Genomic DNA, 21,157 nt, shown 5'->3' with positions numbered 1-21,157 from the left:
GCGGACATAGAGTCTAGGAAATTAAAATTACATTTAGAACAGAATGTACATTGCATTCCATATATATTTGCCTCAGCAGTTAGGACGTATGCATATACTGTCTCGCACGCAGACTTCTCAAGACTGCAAAACTCAATAAAGGGAACTCTAACATTAAATAGCAATTAATAACATAGATCGTACTTTATTTTAATATGGAGTAGTAAGAGGTTGCCTACTTACAAAGCTTTAACAAGACATGTTTCTGTGAAAAAGATGTGCAGATGTGGTCAGAAATTATTATTTAAGTCCCATTGGACAACCTGTATTAAATACTGATGAAGCAGAATCGGTACAAAAAAAGTGTAAAGGACAATTGGGCCAAAGAGTGGAAACCTACAGCCACCTCATTATACAAGATCATGTTAAACAGGCTTATGAACCATACATGACTTTTCCCTTAATGAAAGCAATGTGTTTCTACGAGTGAGAGTGGGACAAATAAAGCCAAGTGTATACGAGTGTGGGTGGTCGAAGACACGAACACAGAATTCAATGGATGTTCTTCTGAGCGGGCTTTCTTTATTGCATATGTGCTGTCTCTTTCTGACGTATTAAACCCCCCAGTTCCAATCCTTCCTTTTTCTTTCTCCACATAACCAATCTCCACACGAGATTTCACCTTGTGAAATTAAAACTAGTTATAAACTTAGACCACGGAGTGTTCAGAAAAAAATCTTCGTTATACATGTTTAATTATTTCATCCATTCAGGGTTGCACCCATCCCAGCAAGCATTGTGTGCAAGGCAGGAGGAAATCCTGTAGGTGACGCCAGAATATCGCAAGGTGAATATGAGAAATACATACACTAGCAGGGTTAATATAGCATAACAAAACCCGCCATCCTACATGACTTTGAAAGGAAACTGAAACACGCCGAGTAAACCCACCAGAAAAGCATGCAAATTCAAAGCAGGGAACACCCGGGACCCCATTGCTGCAAGGCAGTAGTGCAACCTCCATGCCACCGTTGCCCCACATGATTAATACATGCCTTAATGCATTTCATCATGAAAATTATATCAAGTATTTATCTTATCTAAATGTTCAGGGAGCTGGATAATCAGGAAGTTAATGTATTCTGTGTGTTGTCTGCACCTCGTCTTAGTGCAAGAGGAAGTCAGTTTAAGAAACAGTAGCTATTAACACGTCTACGGAAACACAACACAAAGCATTTAATGTGCTACATAACTTATGATGTGGTTTGAAAAAATCTAGTAAATTAAATATTCATTTTAAGATGAAGTTTAATTTACGATGTTCTACTGTACTTTAATAACAAATTACGAGAATAAAGTCAACATGTCGACTTTAATCTCGACAAACGGTGAGAATAAAGTAGAAATGTCGACTTCATTCTTGTCATAAGCGTCAAGAATAAAGTGGAAATGTTGAGAATAAAGTCAACATGTCATCACATTATTACACAGTACCCAGGTACATTACACAGTATTGAAAAACATACAACTTGGCTTGCAGTATTATCCAGGAGTATAGAAACAGTATAGTAAAGAAACAGTATTCACACATTTGAACATAATGGTCCACATCCGATCTTTTAAATCCAAAGTATCACCAGACAACAGACGTGACTCCTTTTTTCCAGCAAAAGTTCTTCTGTGTCATCATGTTCAACCTTATTGTCTGCTACAGCTTCAGTTTCGGAATGTTCTCTGTCCATTTTCACCGCATAATACCTACACTACCGCATGTACTGTATTCCATTGTATGCTTGTTTAGCGGTGTAGCAGTGAAAAAGAGCCCCCGCGCAACACCTCTGTGGCATTTATTTAGCATTGTAGCAGTAAAAAAGGTCCCCCTTAATCAGTTTCCCACTGCACCATGTTTCGAACTTTGTTTAGGCAATTTTTTTATATAATTTGCTTGAACATTCTGGTTGATTTTGCAACTTCTCTCATTTCACTATGTATCATAGTTCACTTGTGGTACCGATGTATTTGCATGAATCCTAGAAACACACAGTGGCCTGAGTGGAGGGGCCTTCCTCACTCACTCGCCAGCTTCAGGGCGAGTTCCTTAACTCCGCTTAGCTAGCGAACAAGAGAACAATTGAATTCAACTTTGTTTGATATTTAAAATGAAGTGCTTCTTAGGTCTTGATGAGTCTGAGTTCGGATATTCTCTTAAGTGTATGCCACATTGAAAAGATAGATTGTAATTCAGATTGTGGATTGCGATTTTGTGTTAAATGGATCATGAAATGATTTTTTGGAAAGACCGCCCACCCCTAATTTGACTAAATTTTCAAATTTATGTAGGGTTCATTAACCCTTTGGCGAGCTACTTGGAAAAGGGTTGCAAGCGACGCGTTAGAGACCACTGCAATAGCCACATCATTGTGGTGGCAGCATTTTGTGCTTCTTTTTTACAGAATTGAATGTTATTTTTGTTTGATTCTTTGAGTAAACAGGGACAGCTGGATTGGAGCCCCAAAATTTAGCCTGTTATTCCCTCTAACAACCACACACCTAAAGCAGATATTAGAAATTTACACAATTTTACAAATGGCATAATCAGTATATATACAATCTGATATGCAAGGGCACTGACCGTTCATAGTTATTGATGGGAAAAACATAAGCAATTCAGCAAGAACAACAATAATAAAAATCCTCAAACTGGAGTAGCATAGGAGACACAGACACGGCAAAGTAAATTTTAAAACGTCGACACAGCAAAAAACAGATTTAATTCAAAATATAAATGTCTCTCAAATAGGCTTACTTTAAAACTTGCATTAAAACTCCACAAATGCTTTCTACTGTTATCTGGTTGTTGACTTGACCATTATACTCTTCACATTATATTCCTCACATACTCTTCACCTTTGCTCCTGCTCAAGGCATGGCAAAAAAGTTCTCTTTAGCTGTATAAACTGATGTACACTTATTGTACAGTGATATTTTATTATTTGTATAAATTAGGGAGGATATGGTTCAACAGGAATCATAGGTAAATGTTTAAAAATAAACATTATACTTTGATGTCATTGAATGTTGCCATTACAGTAGGCTAGCCATTTTAGCAGAAGGGCCTAAATATCATTTACATGGATACAATCTATAAGGATGAACTGTAAATTTATAATGGTGCTATCATCACTGTACGCTACCTGGCAAGCTGGCATGTTAAACACAGAGCTACCCAGAACAATTATTGTTTTTAATGCCATTCAGCCACTATTTATTTATCAATCATTCCTCAGAAAAAAAAATTGTTTTCTGCAATGGCTCACCTCATGATGATTCCACACAAAACACCTTTGAGCACTTGAGCTGACTAATTCAGACATCCTGCACAGACATCTGTCTGATGAATTTATTTTTATTAACTTGGCAGTTTCAGGATAAGTATAGGTACAGGGCAAATTTTGCATTTGAATCATACTGCTAAATGAAGTCCAAATGTAGCCCTAGTAAACTATAGAGTCAAGCTCACACAGTAATATTTTTAGCTGATGTTTATATTCAAAAATTTTCTTTACAATCACTCCAGCAGAACTGAATCCTCATTGATGGTGCTTAAACAGTGATATGTAAAAATGAGGAAAATGAAAGTGAACACCATGGACTGACATGTGGCTTTGAAATGAGAGTGCATTGTGAATGCATTGTGAACTATGATAGGCCAAATTTGAAATTTTTTTAAATGAAAATATTTCTCACAATTATTAAAGGTAGTATATAAATAAGGCAGTGGATATATGTGTAACTCTTAAAATTTACATTTAACTTTTTTACTGCTATTTCATGTAAAAAAAAAGTCAAATAAAAATGCCACCCTTGCCAAATTGCCACCCAAGGTGATCATGTAGTTGCCCCACCCCTCACACCAACTCTTTACTTATTTTTGTACTGTAAACATGATTTTCTATGTCACTAATACATTTTATTTTCTACTGACAATTATGTGCCAGCAATACAGAAAGTACACTGTGCTTCTCACTTATTTCGTGGAGGTCAAAATTTTAACAAGTCATTAAATTTACACTTTCATTAAGCATCCTTTGTAATTATGATCTTGTCTTTAATGGTACTGCAACTCTTCTAACTTTCCTAGCAATCAACTGCCATGCATTCTTTGTTTAAACAAGCCCTCTGCCATCACCCCCACCTCTGTGTTGTCTAGCAATGTATACTCTCTAGTACAAACTATATGAACTTACACTATATGAAAGTTCAACCCATCTATCCATGGTATCTGAAATTAAAAAAAAATACGTAGGCCTCTGTTTATTTATACAGTCTGTACAAGAAGCAAAATAAAATCCTGAACAATTTTAGAAATATTACAATTCCAGACCAGTATTTTAGTCCTCAAACACAGGACATGTACAGGAAAAAGATGATGTCTGTAATGTGCTTTTCTCTCATGTCCCAAAACCCCATATGATTAAGAGTGGATTAATATGAGTGTAGGGTCGCACTAAGTACATCTGGAATAGGCACCTTTTCCTCAGCAACACCAAATTGAAAACTGTGGTTTAAAAATGGATGGAAGGGCCAACTGTCAGCTGTAACCATGTTCATTACAATAACAGGGTGAATGCAAAACCTTCATTCCTTTATGTTGGCTGTGTATAGCGTTGGATTAAAAGGTGATTCATCTCACCATCGCATTATCACCCTGATTCAAATGCATACTACGAATTACAATTGATTGCAAGTGACAGCTGACTGGTCACACTGTCTTGTCCTCACAGCATACACGAATCATGTACTTTTGTCTTTGAACTCTATAATGGGGAAAAAGTCTCAATAAAGAAAGCTTTTATTGCCTAGAAAAGAGCAGTGGGATTTCCCTGCTTTATTATGATAAATCATGTGGGCTTTTTTAAAAAAATGTGCACAATATCCAGCATTCCAGGCTGAATACCAGGCCTTGTAATACTGTACAGTATATTGTACTGTCAATTGTAACACAAATAAATTCCTAGCCACTATGCTGCCTGCCAGTAATATTAAATTCAATTTAAGATATTTTTCTGCCCTTATCATCTATAGGGTGGTCCAGATTTAATTATGCAATTTTCATTACGCTATAACTTATTAAGTTTATTACATAGAGAATTCAGAAAAAATAATTTTTGTTGCCGATAGATGGCAGCACTTATCCTGCATTCCAAAATGGAGGGGAGACGGTTTTCAGTCGAGTTATAACTAGAGATAATGATAAGTTGAATAAGAAATGACCACATTACTGCATTCTTTATGGTTAAATGACAGACATAAAGGTAGATAGAATTAAAAAAAACATTGAGCAGGTCAGTATATAAGCCTCTCTCACAAGCTTACCAGAAAAAAATTAGTCACTCCAGCTAAATATTACCTAATAGTGCTTATCTCCTCTGTAAGAAATAAAGGATAGCTGCAGTACTGTCTGGAATGGACACCACCAATTTGCAGATAATAATAATAATAACATATTTTATTTATATAGCACCTTTCCCACGCTCAAAGCACTTCACAGAAGTTTAGAAAGAACAACAGGGCATACAATTAAAATAGTATCTACATAAAACACTAAATACAGATAAATATAGTATAAACAAATCATTAAAACAGGATAAAAGGCAATACACCAGAATAAAATACAAAATAATACACAAAAACCATGAACAAACACATAATTTGTGATACAAACATAAATCATCCTGAGCACTTGGACAGACAGGGTAAACTGAAAAGAGGGTCAGAATATCAGGGTAAGATAAATGCCTCCCTGAAAAAAAGAGTTGAATTTGTTTTTCAAACAAATTAATTCAGTCAGTTGCTCTAATTAAATTGGAATGGTTGTTCAAAAGTATGAGAAACAAAGATTTAACAACCATAGAGTAGAGGTTAGTTTTGGGCACAATAAGATTGCCAAAATTATAGGCCTTAGTGGGTGAACAGGAGGTTAGTGATAATGACTGATGTACTCTGGTGCAAGGTTATTTAAAGCTCTGTATGTTATTAAAATATTTTTATACTCAGTCCTGTAACATACAGGAAGCCAGTGAAGGCAGAGCAGGATGGGTGTTATATGCTTGCTGTTGTGGGTCTGTGTAAGGAGTCTTGAAGCAGAGTTTTGAATCAATCAGTTTTCATCCACTCTTCCTGCACCATATCCCACAACTTGGCCAGATTGGTCAGATGACCCTGCTAGCATTTTACTATGCTTCAAATAGTCCTGTAGATTTTCTATGGGTTTTAAATCTGGGGATTCTGTTAGCCAGTCAAGATGTGAGAATGCTTCTGAATTTTACTAGGGTAGTCATTCTGTGTTTCTGTTCAGAAGCTGAAGCTGAAGTGCTCTGTTACCTTAACCAAAATATCCCACTTCCTTGTAATTGAAACCCCACCAGAATATCAGAGAACCACCTCCCGCTTGAACAACACATTGCATACAGTCCTTATGGAATGCTTTATGTGGTTTGTTATGTACCCATTGTATTGCATCATTTAAGTACAAGCAAAAATGCGACAGATAACACATTTTTAGACATAAACAGTCCAGCGTTAGCAGCTCTGTGCCACCATAATAATGTGTTACTTTGTAAATTACTATTAGCATGGGCCTCTACTTTGGTACTCTTTTCCAGATATCCATGGCACATAGTTCCTTCCTGAGTGTTTGATCAAAGAGCTTAAATTGTGTAGAAAAGATGATTAAAACTAGAATTACCAAAGCCTAAGAAAAAACTTGTAATCCCAGCCCACCTTAAATCCATTCGCACCTCTCTGTCAGCTTCTTTTGTGTAGTAAATGTGTTGATCAGCAAAAGCAGCAAGTAGCATGCTATCCCATCCCCCCACTAATGCAGAAAGGGCAGAAAGTTCTCTCAGTCAAGTCTGTTTACCTGCATGTGAGTTGCCTGGAGTTGTATAGGGTAAATAATTTATCGTTATTTGAAATACATTAATTTCATGTGTGTTCCGTGTCTACAACAATCTATGTAAACACATTGTTAAAACAGAAACGTTTTTCATGTTTTAGTAATAACTGACAAAATGTAGACATGAACTCTATAATGTGTGAAGCCTGAAGTCCAAATATCAAATAAACACTTTCACAAAAGGTACAAGTATAACAAAACAAATGTGCTTTTATTCAAGAATATACCTGCAGAACAAGAACTCGCGTTAGGGTGCGACATTGACACATCCTTTATACGATTGATTTAGTGGTGTAGCAGTAAGAACTACAGACTCATAATCAAGACGTTCATTGTTTGCCCCGATTTGACACTGTGGTTTTCAGATAAACATGTGCTAGAACAGAGGTGAACTCAGATAAGAATGAGGGTTCTACATTAGAGAAAGAGAACAGAAGCCATCCCCACAAGAAACGTCCACTCACATATAAGAATAACACAGCTGCACCAGGCGTAAAGGCAAAAGACGGCACCGTTTGGATGCAGCAAGAGGTCTGTCATCATCCTGCCAGTCAGTCTACCCCACACCTGTCCTTCAAAGAAAAGGCAGCGCTTTCAGAGCTCGCCAAGGTATCGTGCAAAGTCCTGTTTGTGATTATGTTTTGTGATGGTCTTTATATGAAAAACATGTATATGTTACTTATATAAAAGCCAGATAAAATGGTATTTACCTTGATTCATTTATGTATCTTCCTACAGCGAAAAGTCAAAAGTAGACTGCAGAGCTTACTGTATTTGATCTACATGGGCATGCTCAAAAAGTACATGTGTACTGAAGTGAGTGTGGCTGCAGGTGGAAGCTCTTGTCACACCCAACGCAACTGTGTTTGATCTTATTCAGGAAAAGATCCCAGTCGCCCCAGGGAAGAAAGACTTTCCAAGACTAAGGTCATAAAGCTGATGAAATTGTTTTTGGACAAAGGCAGAACCATAACAACAGTTGCATGGAGCTTTTTATTGTTATTTGTTTTTGGGTTTTCTGATTTTCTTGCTCTGTTGTAAGGATTTAAAATTTCTGGATTTCAAATTGAGACTTCGCTAATTTTAGACTGCCATTTAGGCAGCTCTTTTATTGCTTCTGTTGAGCATTTCCTTTTATTTTTGCTTATTTTTGTTAATAAATCCTTTTCCCAAAGATCATTTCATATGCCCTTTTGTTCACAAGCTGAGGTTTACGGTTCCCCCCATTTTGTGTGCCTTTTTAATATATGTTTGGGATGTTTGTTTGTTTTGAGACTAAAATTCCTTCTAGGTCTCCAAAACCTGAGACAGGCCACTGGAGTTGGGTTTAAGCCCCACTGAGTAAAGCCTTTACAGGCAGGCAAAGGTGGCCTGACCTAATCAGTAAAGCCTATCGTGAGTCACTTAAGGAGGCCTCACTCACTTTTGTTATGTTTGAGACTCCAAACCACACATTTGATAATATGCTTTGACACACTATTACAGTCAGCAATTTCCTGTACACTATACCACAGTAACCCCATTACCACAGTAACCCCATTTTTGTCAATCATTCACATTTGTCGTTTCCCATGGAGGACCAAACACATGGCACTACTCCTTGTCACTCTCTATCTTATTACAGGATGGTATTCGTGCTGGTGTGTCCTATGATGAAGTATGTATCACCTTTTACATTTGCAGAGACTATTTGTTTTTGTCCGGTGAGCCTATGTTCTGTGTCTATTGCTTTTCTGCTGGGACAACATTCAAAATCACATTAGCAAAATGAAGCATCAGGAAAATTTTGAAAATAATTTTCCCAACAATTGCTTGATGCTAATAGGTACTAATAGTACCTAGTTTATTAGGTAAGTGTAAAAAAATTAATGGTATCTGCATCATGTAATATAACCCTCTTTATAAACATAGCCATATTGCTAAGGTGTACCTTTCTCAAAACCTATGTCAATAGTAAACTCATGTTTGGAGTACTGTTCTAGAAGTTGTACAGATGTACTATATGCAAACGGGTGCCTTGCAGAATTAAAGGGCATATTCTGACAGGCTAAAAACCATACCACATTACATGACTTTTCCAGAGATTTTCAGTTGCAGATTTCACTTATGAAATTTTAGCAAGTCAGAAGTTGTCGTGTAGTGTGGTATACCCAGTGATTCAGTCTAGCTAGTCACAGTCTCAAGTCATAGGGACAGGGTTTTCCTATGATAAACAGTCATGTAATCTGAAATCCTCAGGAAATGGAAATGCAAAACCAATCTTCAAGTGTAAAATACCCTCAGATTAGAGGATTTAAGAGCTGTGGTGAGTGGGTGGGACTGCTACCCAGCCGGGACGCCCAGGAGAGCTTGCGCCTCCTCCAGACCATGACGGGGCAACCGTCCTGGTGCCTTTAGGGGCCACGGGTACAGAGCTTTGAAGCTCAACCCTGTAGGAGCCTTGGCCCTCAGCACTTCCGCCACACCCAGAAGAGCTGGGGGGAAGAAGGTGTGCAGCCGGTACTTCCGCCACACTGGGGAGTGTCGGCGGAGGCTTGTCAGGAAGCACCGGGAGCTCGTCTGGGTGTGGATAAAAGGGGCCGCCTCCCTCCATTCGTTGGCTGGAGTCAGGTGTGCAGAGGACAAGGTCTTGGAGGAGGCAGGTAGGTGGCCTGAAAAGAAAGAGGCAGTGTGATATTGGCCTGGACTTTGGGGGAGTTTGTGGGTTGTGTGGCACTTTATTATTGTAAATATTAGTGTAAATAAACGTGTGGTGGTGCTTTAACCATGTCTACCTGTCTGTGTCTGGGGCTCGTTCCACAGGGCTTAAAGGAGCTTAGTCTGATTTTGTCTGTCTTGGCTATTCACAAGGTAAACATAGCTGAAATCTTTTTCATAAATCTTGAAACGTGCTGAAAGAAGTACTTTAAAAGACAGAAAACATGATGTACTTCTCTATGCAGAGATTAATGGAAATCTGGAAGAATTCGCCTTATTTAATTTTAACAATTAGTACTGTCCCATATTTTAAGATGGCAATGAACAGCAAATTAAAACAAGTTACCTAAGCTCACTACCTTACTACCTTAGTTAGCTAAGTACCTTAACTAAATAAGTGGGTCAAACTTTGATTTTCATCTGTGTTCTAATAAACTCTGGTAATTCTCATGCTAACCTGGATACAAAGCTGCAAATTCTTTGTTTGTTCAATCACACAGTTCAATGTAAGAATTTAAAATAAAATTAAAAAGAGCTTCCATGATACATCATTTTACATCAGACCCCTTGTACAAAAACTTGCATACTCCAATGAATTATTCCTCTTAGTTTTCTAAAGGTGTGAAGTTGTTCATATGCAGTGTATATTTGATCCCACTTTCAGTCAGCTGAAAAACTTTATTATGGAATTTCAGTGTTAAGTGTAGGGGTGACCCAACAGAGCATAGCTATCTTGTTACTACTGCTACTAACCTGCCAGACACATTTTTCAGTTTCTCTCCAACACAATCCTACTGTTTATGCTATCAGTATTGGGTGCAACAAAATCTTATTGGCAGAATAAATGATGGCACTGAACAGCAGCATTAATGTCAGTGCATGTCAATCTTAATATCAACAACACATTCAGGTCTAAAGCATAACATCAGATGAGAACAATTAAATAACATTACTCTTTATTTTAACATAAACTTCACTAGCATGAATGCTACACAAGGGACAAATGGTTATCCAGAAATTTCCAGAAGATGTTCTTTTTTATTTTTTAGTTTTCAACCCATTTTTGCCTTGCTACTCATGGAAATAAATGAATGTGCATTTACACTTCTATGTTTTTGGATGTTTAACACTGTATTGTATTTAACATAATTATATTAATTAAAACATTTATATAGTGCTATTCTAGCTATTCAAAATGCTTTACAAATAGCAAGGAGCCACTTCAACCACCACCAATGTGTTGCATCCATGTGAATGATGGGACAGAAACCAGTATTGCACTAGTACTCTCATCAAACTTTATCTACATGGTACAGGGGTAAGAGAAATAGTCAATTAGGAACAAAGAATAATTAGGTGGCCAGAATGGACAAAGCTATGACGGGGAGTTTAGCTAGGACATCATGGTCATAGACAGTCAGGTCCTCTATTTCATCTATATATATATTGTCACACAAGTGCGCATAGGAGGCAGCTAAAGGGCTTGAGTAAGGGCAGTTCCGAATCATACTGGGATGTGGCAGAGTGCACTGACTCTTTTTCTCCCTTGCCTGCAGACAATTCACGGGAGATTCCACCTGGCCCTCTTGATGTCACTTCTGGGACTGAGCCTATGGAAGAAGACCTTGCTAGCTCTGGCCCCTGTGATGTCACGTCCGGGCTCAAACCTATGGCCGAAGACCTTCCTGAGCCCGACCCCTTTGATCTCACTTCCTGTCTTCCCCTTTAAAAGCCTCCACCTTTTCCCTATTCCCTCAGTTCTGTTTTGGACTCGGTTTTGTACACAACAGTGCAATAATTTAAAACGACAATTTGTAGCCAGGAAACCAAGTATACGAGTGGCTGCCCCAAACCTTGCTATGGCTCTTTGTGGAGTTTGTGACAATATATAAAATCCAACGTCTGTCTGTCTATCTGCATGCATGCGTTTCCACTTTTCACGAAAGAACTACTTAACAGATTTAGATCAGGTTTTTTTCTATGATTTGCTTGAACATTCTGGTTGATTTTGCAAATTCTCTCATTGTGCTAAGCAGGGCTGTGGAGTCGGAGTTGAAGTCAGAGTTGAGGAGTCGGAGACAATTTTGGGTACCTGGAGCCAGGGTCGGAGTCGGCAAAAATGTACCAACTCCAACTCCTAATAAATTTAAATTGTAATGAAAAAAGTACAGCAAATTCGAATGTCCTATTTCACAAACAATAGTCATAATTAAGTACTTCTCTGAAGTAAGAATAAAGCCCAGTGCATAGTTGTATTACTACTAGTGTGAAGTTCAGCTGAGCTATTATACAACCTGACATTCACATGTTGTAATCTGGATTATGGTACATTACAAAAAGTGTTTTAATTTTATTTCAGATATAATGTGTTTAACAAGTTTATCTGAGTGTAAACAAGTGTAATGATATTAGGTGGAGGTGTGTGCCATGGCCTGATGTGTGTTCAGGGGTTCTTGTCTTCTGTTTAAACTGGCCAATAAGGTAGATAGTCAGCTTCCTAGCCAGTAGTTCTGTGGTTAAATGACGTGTATGTTGCCTCCCTTCCATCAACATGGAAAATACATTAGCATATTAAATACAGAGGAGTCGGAGTCAGGGATTTAGAGTCAGAAGTACCGGAAACTAAGGAGTTGGAGTTGGTATCGATTTATTTGTGTGAATCCGGGAGAGAGACTGCGGGCCAAGGGTAAAGCAGACAGGGCCATCCTCACTCATACACCTGCCTCAGTTCAAGTCGGTGTACCTCTCGCCACATGTTGGAGAATACCTTGCCTCCGCTTAGCTAGAGATACCCTTTTGTTCAACAGACATTATCACCTACAGATTGTTAAGGAGTAATGTTTGAAATTTTTGAGAAAGAGATCAGAGCTATGTGTGTTTTAGATGGGGCCTGCTAACTGGCAGAAATATCACTGCCAAGTGCTTTTCCCACCATGTGGAGGACACTCTCCCGTCAAAGCTGAACACGATCAACTATAGTGCTAATGTTTGACACTGGAGCGTACCTACCTTCCACTTGGCCAGAATTACATTTTTTTATTGATTTTTAAAGTTTGCCCTGTTTCACTACTACGTGGACAGAGCTACGGGGGACAGCATAACATCCCCGTTGCTGCACTGGGATACTGAGTAACCATGGGTAACTTCCCCTGCTCGTCTCGCCAACACTTCTTCAAGCAGCAACTCAAGCTGTCCTGGTTGGTCTACAGTCCAAGTACTGGCCAGGCCCAAACATGCTTATCTTCAGGTGGATTACCTTAAATTAATACTACTCTACCATCCATTTTATCTACCTCGTTCTAAATAAATATATTAAAGGATATCTTTGCCAGTAACATCAGATAACAATAATGTAAAGGATGCCAGTACATTGCACAGTACATTCACACTCACCCATAACAAGGCAACTGCTTTCATTCATTTATTCATTCAAACAATTCATTACAATACAGCATGGTAAAGCAACCTCAGCCTCTTCTGGTAGCATTGTGCACAAAGCAGGAATCCAGAGTCCATTGCCGAATATTCACTATGGGGAAATTAATTTCATTTACTCAATCATTAATTTTTTTTCCCCAAACCAACTTATTCCAATTCGGGGCAGAAACCGACCCTGAACAGGATTCCAATTTAAAGTACATTCATACTCTTTCATATTCGGCTTATGTTATTTAATCATTCTTTCAAATCTGCCTATTCCATTTCACTGAGCACAAGAGAGGAACTAATCCTCAATCCTTTGCAAAGGAACAGCATGGTACATTCACTTGCACATTCATACAGGTACAATTTATAGCTACCTATCGACCTAAGTAATTTCAGTTTAGGTGGTAAGTGCTGGAACTACCAGCAGCATCAAATACCTGTATAAGTCAAGGACTTGCCCTGGGAAGTGACAATCACACCCACACTCACTTAAATTGTGACAATGTGGAGCTTCCAGTTAATCTAACACACACGTCTTTAGGTTGCTTAAGGAAAAGCAGTAAGGAAGTAATGCTGACCACTGGAGCACAGTACCATGCTACAGAATCCTTAAAGTACAGCTTTTTCCAAATATATTATGCATTGCTGTACAAATAAATATTTTACATTAAGTGTGAGAGAAACAAGCGGTTACAGACAAATATAAATGTAAATAATATAAATTAATCAAAATGATGCATTAATATTGCACGCAATTTATCACCAATTAAACGACATATTGGTACTGTGCTATATAATAATAGAACAACAATATCTGTACTCCCGTCTCCTTCATTGAACCCCCCCACCACGTAATAGTCCTACTGAATGTGACAAGACTGGGCTGAAAAGGAACCTCAACAGAGGACAATTCCATTGATCAGTACTGGAAGCAGCACTCCTCGAGAAAAGTTTCCCATTATAAATACAGTAACTGAGGGAACGGCTCCCTGCTGACTACTCTCTTTAGTCTGTCAAACTGCAAGAAGAAAGAAAGAAAGAAAGAAAGAAAGAAAGAAAGAAAGAAAGAAAGAAAGAAAGAAAGAAAGAAAGAAAGAATCACCTCGCCTGTCTGCAGCAGTCCCGGTGAGACACCTTATTACACAAACTTTTCGGCTGCTTTCCAGATTCTTCTTTCCAGCTCTCTGTTCAGGTTAACTGGACACTGATATTTAAATCTCACAGCAGCCTCAACACATTTCTTGCTTCGCTGCGCTCAGCTCGGCTGATTGTCTAATATGGACCAATTAAAACAAGTTCCTTTCTGATAAGATTAAGAGCAATAATGGAGTTGTGGAACTGACGTGTTGAAACCGAACTATATGCAAAATATAATCAAAAACTTAGATATTAATTTCTGTAAATTAATCTGTAACACTACTATCGTGTTAATAATAATAATAATACTGTCGTGATAATAATAATAATGATAATAATAATAATAATAATAATAATAATAATAATAATAATTCTTAATGAGAAAGTAGAGTAAGGCCTGCACTCGAGCTCTACAAGTAAAGCGTCTTACCTTTCTGTCTGCCGAAGCCAAATGCTCCTAACCCCCGCAGAGCCGCATAAACTTTGATCTGATCGCATCTTTCTGTAATAATTAACCGTCTGGGATGTTTGTTTATTCTGGTCATGAAGCTAATTAAATAAAACAGCCCAGTCATCTCCTGAATCAATACAAACACGCACTGTGGGCCAACAATGGGGTGAGGGACCCTCTAATCTAGGTGAGATTAAACCGGGGCCACAATCGGAACGAGATTTACGTCGTGCGTAGTCCGTGCAGGACCATTATTTTATTAGTCGTAAATTACTTTAGCTCATTTTACTTAGTGAAGAATGAGTCAAACAAAGCAAATGATAAACAAGAAATAACGATTTGCCGAAAAGCTAAAAAAAGGAAATGATAGACAAGAAAAAACGATTTGCAGAAAAGCTAAAAAAATATTTGATCGTGCCATTTTTTCATTTATGGTAAGAGATAAGAGTTTCAGTTTGGTACCAGGTGCGGATTACAGCTGGAATTCAGAATGTTCCCGTTTCTATCTAAAATGTTGAAAATACGTAGGTGTGGATATATGTAATAAATCATGCAGTCAATTCATATCTTTCAATTACAGGCTTGTAATATTAGCCTCAGTGGATGCAAACCAAATTGTAGATGGTATAGGGTTAATGGTATGAGGGATCAGAATGTTGTCAAGGCTACAAAGAATTTTACTCAACTAGGAATTATTAAAACACACACACATATACACAGCAAAGTCGTTTTTCACATTGTCAGGATTAACTGCTTACTAAAATTCTTTTTACTTTCAGATATGGAATGTTTATCCATATACAGAACGATTATGTTGCCTAAATCGCAGATATTAAGTAGCATGTGGAGGAGGAAATAATCCATATAAAAAGCCACTTTAAAAAAGCAAAAACATGTTAATTTTAATGAGGTGGGAATTAAAATAAGGCAAAAAGTAAGAAGAAAATAATAAAATGTTGCAAGATTTTCCAAGATTGTTTAAAAGTGCTTACAAAATGTATAGATATATGAGTAAAGGCCGTCTGTTTGCTTTCTAAAAACACCTAAATGGTTTTCTATCTGTTTTGGCTTAGTCTTAACAACTCTGCAAGGAAGACATGGCAATCCCTAGGATCCTAGTTCTTATCCAGGATCTTTAAGAATCCACCATTACTGCATGGCAAGACTTATCTATATACTGCTACCCAAACTCATGATAAATATCTTGAGATAATCTTTGAGATTTTAAGATATTTATTTGCTAATGATTACATTATCTGATATTGTATTAGGACCAATTGAATAGAAATTATTCTTTAATAGATGACAGGGCACTCCATAATAGAAATGTCATACTGGGTTTGTGAATTGCTAAATGGCATCCAATTGCTTGTTTATATAGTTGCTAATAGTGTTATCATTTCTGACCTTGTGGAGCCAGCTTCAAATCTTACTTTCTGACTGGAGTCTGTATGGTTTTCATACAGGGATTATTTTGAGTCTATAAGTATGCAATCAGGGTAAATGGAGGCTCCAAATTTGCCTGCGTGTGTGTAGTTCAATGAGTACAATCCACAGATGGTTTATGAAACTACCCATGCTGCGAAATATGGAAGATTGAAGGCAATACCAGCTCCCGTGAATAGGCCTCATCTACATTACTACGTTTTCATTAAAAAAAGCAGAGATTAGTTTCCATTTCCACCTTTCTTTCACACTACCCCAGTTTTTTCATTCGCTGAAAAGGAGACTTTTGAAAACGCCCTTTAGCGCTGTATACTTCTAAAATTATAGTCTCAGCCTTGTGATGTGGATGGGTGAAAATACAGACTTTTAAAAACACAGGCTCCAATCACACTCTAATTTACTCTTCCTTATTGTGTAGCCCTTCCCTTATTGGGTCCTGTTCATTACAAAATCTCATTCCTTCAGAGAAGAAACCCATGTTCCAACATAGTGGGCATAGAAGAGTTGTTTTCCATGGCACTTGTTGTGTTGCTTACCTATATGTATATGCATCTAAATTGTGTTTTGTACAGTTTGAATGCTGCATACATGCGCAAAAGGCAAATCATTTATCTCTCGCTACAGTTCTGATATTAGCTTCTTGGCCGGTTCAGTTAACACCTCTTCAAAGAGTGTTCCAATGATGCATGCATGTCCAATGCAGGCAAATGACTACATCTTATGTGTTTTCTGTTGCTTTAGTGTGGACAGAGATACTTTTGTAAACAATGTAAAAATGACACTATGGATGAAGATCACTTTTGTTTAATAATACCATTTTTAAATAAAAATGTATGAGTCAGTGATAGGACCCACTCGCACATACACCCACAAATGGGTCAGTTTGGAATAAGCAATTGATCATACTTATGAATCTTTGAGGATGTGTAAGAAAAACATGAAAATACAAACTCTAGATAGACAATTGTGTGTTGTGGTCTTAGGACAATGGATGCATGATAAATCAACACTAATCACTGTATCACTGTGCTACCTATGTTATGCTTATAGTGTTTTCAGTTTTAGAGTGTGTTTTGTATGAATTTATTGCAGCAGGTTTTTTATCTGATTATTGTATCATATCATATATTGTAACCATATCCAAACAAGCTAAGAAGAATAGAAGAATATGAAGTTAGAGTCTTTTAGATAAGACTTAACACTTGCAGATAAAAGTTAATCAAGTATTGTATGTCTGATGTATGTCTGAAGAAGGGGCCTGATTTGCCACGAAAGCTTGTATATTGTGATCTTTTTAGTTAGCCAATAAAAGGTGTCATTTTGCTTGACTTCTCAGTATATTCAAGTATTGTATGAAAATGTGATATGTTATCCTCCCTTGGTGTTGGGACTTAATACGGTCAAAACAAATGCTTGTCCCCAAAGATGAAAAGAAAGCTGGCATATTAAAAAGTATTAGTCACCTTTGGGAAAAATACTCATTTTAATTACAGTAATACATAAATAAATACAGTGAAACCTCGGTTAACGAATGCCCTACTTAATTAATAAATTTGTTAACAAATTTTTTTTTTGAACAATTTTTGTCTCAGTCAATGACCAAAATTTGGATAACGAACGCAAGCACAGACCGGTTATTGTGTGTTTGTGCTCATTTGTGCCTTGGTTTGCTTGCTGTAAACATTGCTTTTCTGAGTGTTGTGTTCATTAACGTTTCTTTTTTGTTATTTTTTCAGTTTCAATGTTATTTTTTTATTTACATATTCACTCGTTATGGCACCTAAGAAAGAGAAAAGTGTTAGTGATAGTGGCAGTAGGACACTTGTTGGTGTAGCAGTAAAGAAAGAAATTATATCAAAAGACGAGAATGGCATTCATGTTTCCGATATTGCTAAGGAATATAATATGTCAAAATCGGCGGTCTCTACAATTCTAAAGAACAAAGAGCCATTTAAGGCGGATGAAGTGGCTAATGGAGTGACTGTGTTAATGAAACAAAGGTCTAAAGTGCTAGATGAAGTGGAAAAACTGCTGTTAATTTGAATAAAAGAAAAGCAGCTGGCTGGAGATAGTGTTAGCGAAGCAATAATTTGTGAAAAGGCTACACAGTGATTTGGTAACCAGAACACCCAGTGCAAGTGCCGATGAGCAAGACTTTAAAACAAGTAGAGGGTGGTTTGATAATTTTCACCAGCAAAGTGGAATTCATAGTGTTATAAGGCACGGGGATGCAAGTTCAAATGAAACAGCAGCAAAAGTATTTGTGGATGAATTTGCAGAGTTTGTTGAAAGTGAAGGCTATGTCTCGCATCAAGTGTTTAATTGCGAAGAGACAGGGTTATTCTGGAAAAAAATGCCCAGAAGAACCTACATCACCCAAGAGGCGAAAGCACTACCCGGACACAAGCCTATGAAAAAGACAGGATTACACTTTTATTTTGCGCTAATGCAAGTGGTGACTTTAAGGTCAAGCCACTTTTACTCTACCACACTGAAAATCCCTGCGTCTTTAAGCGCAATAATGTGATAAAGTCTAAACTGCCTGTACAATGGAGGGCAAATAGCAAGGCATGGGTAATTTAGACCTTATTTATGGATTGGCTGACAGAAGTGTTTGCCCCAACTGTCAAAAATTATCTTCAGGAAAAGGATCTTCCTCTTAGATGTCTTCTCTTAATGGATAATGTTCCTGCACATCCACCAAGTTTGGAGGAAGACCTGGACATCGAGTATGACTTCATCAACATTAAATTTGTTCCACCCAATACTACTCCATTACTGCAACCAATGGATCAGCAGGTCATTTCCAATTTCAAGAAGCTATACACCATGGCACTGTTTTCCAGGTGTTTCCAGGTCACTAATGACACTGATTTGACCCTTTGAGTTTTTTGGAAGGAGCACTTTAACATCCTCCACTGCATCAACCTCATTGACAAAGTCTGGAGTGAGGTCTCTTCCCACACATTGCAGTCTGCCTGGAGGAAACTTTGGCCAAGTTGTGTCCCAAAGCAAGACTTCAAGGGATTTGAAGAAGAGAGCTCTGCCGAACGAAGTAGTGAATGAAATCATGTCCATTGGCAAGAGTATGGGTTTAGAGGTCAATGATGCTGACATGGAGGAGTTGATGAAGGATGGATGCAGAAAAACCCTTAAAAAATAAAATGACAAAATTTCTGAGGCTGGAACGGATTAATTGTATTTACATTAATTTCAATGAGAAAAATTGCTTTGGCTAGCGAACAAAGTTGCAAAATGGATTAAGTTCATTAACCGAGGTTCCACTGTTTTGGGAAAGTTGTGTTGCTTTCTAGGAAGGCAGTAAACTTTTGCTTGCATAGGTTTCTGAAACTCTGAGTAACAGTAACATCTAAATATACAAATCCGTTCAACTTAAGATAAAGATAAAGTAATTTGAGACCAACAAATCTTAACATACACATGAATTTATATGAATTTATTTGTTTGTACAGGATTTCTGGAGGGTGGCACGGTGGCGCAGTGGTAGTGCTGCTGCCTCGCAGTTAGGAGACCCGGGTTCGCTTCCCGGGTCCTCCCTGTGTGGAGTTGCATGTTCTCCCGTGTCTGCGTGGGTTTCCTCCAGGCGCTCCGGTTTCCTCCCACAATCCAAAGACATGCAGGTTAGGTGGATTGGCGATTCTAAATTGGCCCTAGTGTGTGCTTGGTGTGTGGGTGTGTTTGTGTGTGTCCTGCGGTGGGTTGGCACCCTGCCCAGGATTGGTTCCTGCCTTGTGCCCTGTGTTGGCTGGGATTGGCTCCAGCAGACCCCCCGTGACCCTGTATTTGGATTCAGCGGGTTAGAAAATGGATGGATGGATGGATTTCTGGAGTAATGTGTTACACCACAATGATACAGAATAAAGGGAGAGCCTTTTAAGAGTAATGGATTTACAGTTGGAAAGAACTTGCCTCAGCATTCCAGTTTGGATAGCCAGGGCCACCAGGTTGTATGCTCTGTCATTTTGAAAGATGCAATGGAAGTTAATTCCTTGGGTATACTAGAGTCAGAGGGGAAATCATGGTTGCTTAGCCTTTTTATTCTTAGCACATGCTTAGGTTTGCAATGGCTCTGGGCTACCAGAGGATATTGTAGGTTGATGCTCCTGATGAGCAGAGAGAGACACTGCACCTCTTTTTCCACCTTTAAATCTCAACTGAAAACTTTTCACAAACTTTTGACTTCTGTGTAATTTTTTTGTTTTACTCTGTATGTAAAGCGATCTTCGGTTCGTGAAAGACGCTCTATAAATGCAACTTATTATTATTATTATTATTTTTATTATTATTATTATTTAATGTTTCAGAAATGCGTTGTGGCTCAGTATATTACAATACATATGGAAGATTCAAAAATGGAATTCATTAGTTGGACAAAATAAAAAATAACACATCAGTAACAACCGGAACATATTGTTGTTTTTTTAAAAAAGGAAATCTTTAAAATGAAAGGAATTGTTGAAATTTTATATGGTATATTTAAGAAAAAAATGAAACTCAATTCAATGAAAATAAAGTTAAAACTTTAGTACAATGAAAACAACAGATGAGAGAGAGAAGTGAAGACATGTGGGTGAAGATTTGAAAACTATGATGAATCCAATTCAAAAAATAATGCTCAGGTTTAAAATAGTTTGTTTATCTTCACTTTTGTGAAGTGATATGAGAACTCGGTTTAGGAAAGTGTTTAAATTCTACTGTTTTATGTAAGTGTTGTCTGTAAATCCTTGTGAGAAGCACAAGTCAGATATGTCTGTGATAAACCAAGATGAAATTAGCCATTAGTCTTAGATTACATCCACACTACCATGTTTTCATTTAAAAGCGGCTTTTTAAAATAAAAACAATATCCATCCATTTTCATATAGTTTATGAAAATACTTTCATCCATACTAAAACTAAAATGCGTATTGACATATTTGACTTGCAAAGCTATTGTGCAGTGTGAGGAGTCACATGATCTCTAAATGTCACACAAAATGCAATTTAGATTCATACAGGTAAGCAACACAACAAGTGCCATGAAAATCAACTCTTCTGCGCCT

General features: G+C 37.6%; 1 protein-coding gene across 1 annotated transcript in view; it reads right to left on the bottom strand.

The window, feature by feature from the left end:
- Positions 1-14,646, bottom strand: part of LOC120539571 (solute carrier organic anion transporter family member 1C1-like) — an 83,877-nt gene extending 69,231 nt beyond the window's left edge. Inside the window, exon 1 of the mRNA XM_039769770.1 lies at positions 14,628-14,646. The gene's annotated coding sequence lies outside the window, so the exon portion shown is untranslated. The remainder of the gene's footprint in view (positions 1-14,627) is intronic.
- Positions 14,647-21,157: the final 6,511 nt, after the last annotated feature.

This window comes from Polypterus senegalus, chromosome 11 (genome assembly GCF_016835505.1).
Source record: "Polypterus senegalus isolate Bchr_013 chromosome 11, ASM1683550v1, whole genome shotgun sequence".
NCBI lineage: Eukaryota > Metazoa > Chordata > Cladistia > Polypteriformes > Polypteridae > Polypterus > Polypterus senegalus.
Note: the sequence above shows the minus strand (reverse complement) of the source record. Positions and strands in the feature narration are given on the sequence as shown.